This window comes from Macrosteles quadrilineatus, unplaced genomic scaffold (genome assembly GCF_028750875.1).
Source record: "Macrosteles quadrilineatus isolate MER2022 unplaced genomic scaffold, UCM_ALF_1.0 Scaffold_3__2_contigs__length_128488019, whole genome shotgun sequence".
Classification (NCBI taxonomy): Eukaryota; Metazoa; Arthropoda; class Insecta; order Hemiptera; family Cicadellidae; genus Macrosteles; species Macrosteles quadrilineatus.
The window spans coordinates 99,830,744-99,835,352 of record NW_026542596.1 but is presented as its reverse complement, the minus strand read 5'-3'; positions in this window follow the sequence as shown (position 1 = coordinate 99,835,352).

The window sequence follows — 4,609 nt, the reverse complement described above, 5'->3', positions numbered from 1 at the left end:
GCCGCAGCAAACCTGCAGACTAAGCGAATTTCCATTTGCCTGATTGGATTTACTAAATGCCTCCTTAAAAATATCATTACCATTAGGCTGCGGCTCCACTTGCCGTAAATTGTCGCGCTGCAAATTGTAGCGCGCTACACGCTACAGTTGGTGGCTCCACTAGCAGCAGAGTACGAACTACAATCTGCAGCGTCCTCAGATGCACCGTGGCTCCACTAGCAGTTTAGTGTAGCGCGGAGGTAAATGTGACCCTGGATCATGCCGCAAATTAACATTCGTAGTGATGTTATCAGTGTACTTTATCAAGACCAAGACGACGCCGATCACAGCAGGAAAAGGTTGATCCATCCAATATTAAGCAACGGAAAGTCCGAAGGAATGTTCCACACATTGCATACTAAACTACAAAAGTGTTCAGACATGTTTTTTTTTGAATTTTATCGAATGTCCCAAAACTCATTTGATTACTTAATAGAATCAGTATCAACACGTTTGAAGAAGAAGGATACCAAACTAAAGAGAACCAATTGGAGTAGAGGAAAGGCTTTCAGTTACATTAAGGTAATTTTAGTGTACTGAATTTTTACTAATTAATTTTAAACAGTGAACCCTCGCTTCAACAATCCTTGGTGTATCAAATTACTCTACTTTAATGGTCATTTTATCTATATTTTTATTCTATTTGAATTTTATTACACTCATTTACCCTCAGAAGTAATATTTCTAAGTAACCAATGTAAGGTTGTTGTATATAGACTGGAAGAATTATATATATTTTTGTTATTTTATATTATTGAAGAATCTATTATTTTTTTGAAGAAATTATATTTTATATTGTATAAGAGTTATCATGTAGCACCGATTATGTTCTAATTCTAATGGCATTGCACTGAGCAATAGAAAATCTTAAGTTCGTTAGTTCTTCTTCTATGTTCCGCCAAGGATTGTAATGATGTAATGCAGCCAACGAGATGTCTAATGTTTTCGGCCTAGCCATATTTTATTATCAATTCTAATCGCCATAACTATTTCAATTTCTTTTTCAAGTTTTGTAAATTTCATCTCTTCTGTACTTCTAACATGTTTCTGTATCAAGCAAACACCTTTTAAGGTAAGAATATTGTTATTAATAATGTTAGGCTAAAGTCACATGTTCATAACCTCAATTGCTATTTTATATACATAAAACATTGTGTCTAAATTCATTTAATGTTTTGTTTAATACTTTTGTTTTGTATAATTAATCCAAATTTGCAATATTAAAATTTCAAATAAATATAACTTCAAATAAATGTTTTACAGCTTAAGAATTTATTAGGCTATAATAGGCTACAGCAATTGTAATTGTTACAGGTGTTTTCTTTCTTTCAAAATACAATTTTATTCTACCACTGATGATGCGTCTCTTTCCAACTCCCTGATGCGACAAACTGGCGACGAGGATGCCTAAGAACGATGGAGAAGGGCAACCAACCACACCTGGACTTGGACAAACGGCTACAGCACCCACATCTTCCAACTTCGGAAGGATTCAATTATTTCAAGAATATGACAATAATGCGGAAGACTTTGATTCGTATCTGGACAGGTTTGAGTGCTATTGTGAACTTAATGGGGTGAGTACCGCTGACCAAGTTTTATTGTTCATTAGTAGTGTGGGTCAGGAGATTTACAAAAAGTTAAAATCAATATCATGGCCTAAAACGCCCAAAGAACTAAGCTATGACCAAATTAAAAAATCCTTATGTTCCCACCTTTCACCCAAACCTCTACCTAGTGTTGAAAAGCAAAGATTCCGTGCTCGGAAACAGGGAGAAAATGAATCATTTAATGATTTCTTAAGTAGTTTGAAAAAACTCAGCGTTCATTGTGGTTTTGAGACGGAGGAGCGACTTCAAGAGGAAATATTAGATCAAATCACTACAGGTATTAGGAATAAGCAAACCCAAAATTATTTTCTAAGGACACCTAACCTAACCCTTGATGAGGCGGTGAAAAAGGCTTTGGCTGACGAGTTAGCTGACAAAGGGGTTGAGAATTTGCATGCTAGGGATATCAAATATTGGAAGGGAAATGTTTCTAAGTTAGGTCCCTCTGATAGAGTTAAATATTTTCCAAATAAAAAGACCCAGAGTTATGGCAGCAAGAGCAATAGGTCAAGTTCGACCAATTTTAGGGGAGAAGCAGGTTCTAAGCAAGATAGGGACACATTCAAACAAGGTTCTAATAGGTCTTCACCTACTACTGTTTGTTTTCGCTGTGGATCAAATTTTCACCTTGCCAATAAATGTAAATATTACAATTCTAAGTGCCATAAATGTTCAAAAGTAGGACATTTAGCAAAAGTGTGTGGGAAATTTCCTAGGCCTAACCGAGTATGTACATTACAGGCAAATCATTCAAATGTCATGAGCGATACTGAATCAAATGTTGATGAATGTGCTGACATATTTCATATTAAAAGTAGTGTTGATCCGCATGAAAAAATCATGTTGGATGTTAAGCTAAATGATAAATTGGTATCGATGGAACTGGATACCGGTAGTACCTATTCGGTAATGTCGGAGCACAAATTTCATGATCTAGGTATTGGAGGCCAGATTAAACCATCTAACCTACTGTTGGTAACCTATGACAAATCAAAAATAAAAGTTAGTGGTTATGTTATGGTTAAGGTTAAATATGATGAACAAGAGAAATTATCTAAACTATATCTTGTGAAAGGAAATTTTGACACAGTCTTTGGCAGGGATTGGCTTTATACCTTTAAGTTGAATTGGGCCAGTATTAAACACATTAGTGATGACAACTTTGTAAATAGAATCAAAAATCTTGTTAATGATTACCAGGATTTGTTTCTCAAGGAAGTAGGCTGTATTAAGGATGTTGTAGCTTCCCTTCATTTAAAAGAAAATACAAAATCTGTATTTTGTAGGGCTCGACCTGTACCATTTGCGCTAAAAAAGCGGGTTGAAGATGAACTTCACAGACTAGAGAATTTAAATTTAATATCTAAAACTACCCATTCAGAGTGGGCGACCCCGGTGATTCCAGTCATTAAACCGGATGGTAATATTAGGCTTGTAGCGGACTACAGGGTGACTGTAAATAAACACATTATTCCTGATGAACACCCGATTCCGACAATTGAAGAAATTCTGAGCAAAGTTAGTGGTGCTAGATACTTCTCTAAATTTGATATTAGGGAAGCGTATATGCATCTACCGGTAGACGAGGAAGCGTCAAAACTCATGACTATCAATACGACATTAGGCTTATTCAATGTAAATAGGTTGATGTATGGTGTAAGCAGTGCACCGGCGATATGGCAACGTACCATGGAGTCTATTTTCAATGGAATTTCAGGAATTCAGATTTTTTATGATGACATCAAGCTTTGTTCCCCTGATAAGCAAACTCATATTCAGAACTTAGAGAAGTTTTTCACTATTTGTAGAGAAAATAATATTCGTCTCAAACGTGAGAAATGTGAATTTTTGACTGATGAAATAACGTACCTAGGGTATAAGTTAGATCGTGAAGGGATCAAGAAGACTGAAGATAAAATTCAGGCTATTGTGGACGCAAAACCTCCTACAAACCTCACAGAACTACGCTCTTTCATAGGGTTTGTTTCGTATTATTCCCGTTTTATTCCAAAAGCTGCTGACTTGATGAGACCTCTTTATGACTTAATGAAGAAAAATAAGACATTTCAATGGACTCAAAATGCAGATACTGCGTTCAACGCGATCAAAAAGGAAATAGTCTCTGATAGAGTTCTCGATTATTATGATCCTGCTAAACCTTTGATTGTAGCAACTGATGCTAGTCCCTATGGAATAGGAGGAGTTCTGTCCCATCAATATCCGGATGAGTCGGAAAGACCAGTGATATTTGTTAGTCGGAGTCTTACACCTAGCGAAATGAGATATTCACAGATAGATCGTGAAGCCCTTGCAATTGTATGGGTCGTTAAGAAATTGTTTAACTACATTTATGGCAGACATTTTATACTCTACAGTGACCATAAACCTTTGGCTTCAATCTTTAACGCTGAAAAGGGAGCACCCTCACTTAGCACTACACGACTTCTTCATTATTCGATCTTCCTCCAAGGTTTCGACTATGAAATTAGGTACAAAAAGCACGACCAACACTTCAATGCTGATTTTTGCTCCAGATTTTTGATTAAATCTAACAAAAAGACTACTGACGCGGCAGAAATTTTCCAACTTGAACAATTAAATATTCTACCAGTTACGGCAGAGCAAATTGCAAATGAAACTGATGAAGACACTTATTTATCTCAGCTTAAAAGGTCTATTCAAGAAGGAAGTAGGCAGGTTCAACAAGACAGATTGGGGGAGTGGACGATTCAAGATGGCTGTATCATGAAAGGGATCCGAGTAGTAATCCCCAGGAAACTTCAGACAAAAATACTTCAAGAACTCCATGAAGGTCATTTTGGAATGGTTAAGATGAAAACCCTAGCAAGGTCACATGTTTACTGGGAAGGGATTGACCGAGATATAGAGGAATATGTCAGGCATTGTGAAGCATGTCAAAAACAAAGTCCTATGCCAAAGAAAGAGAAAATGCATGCATG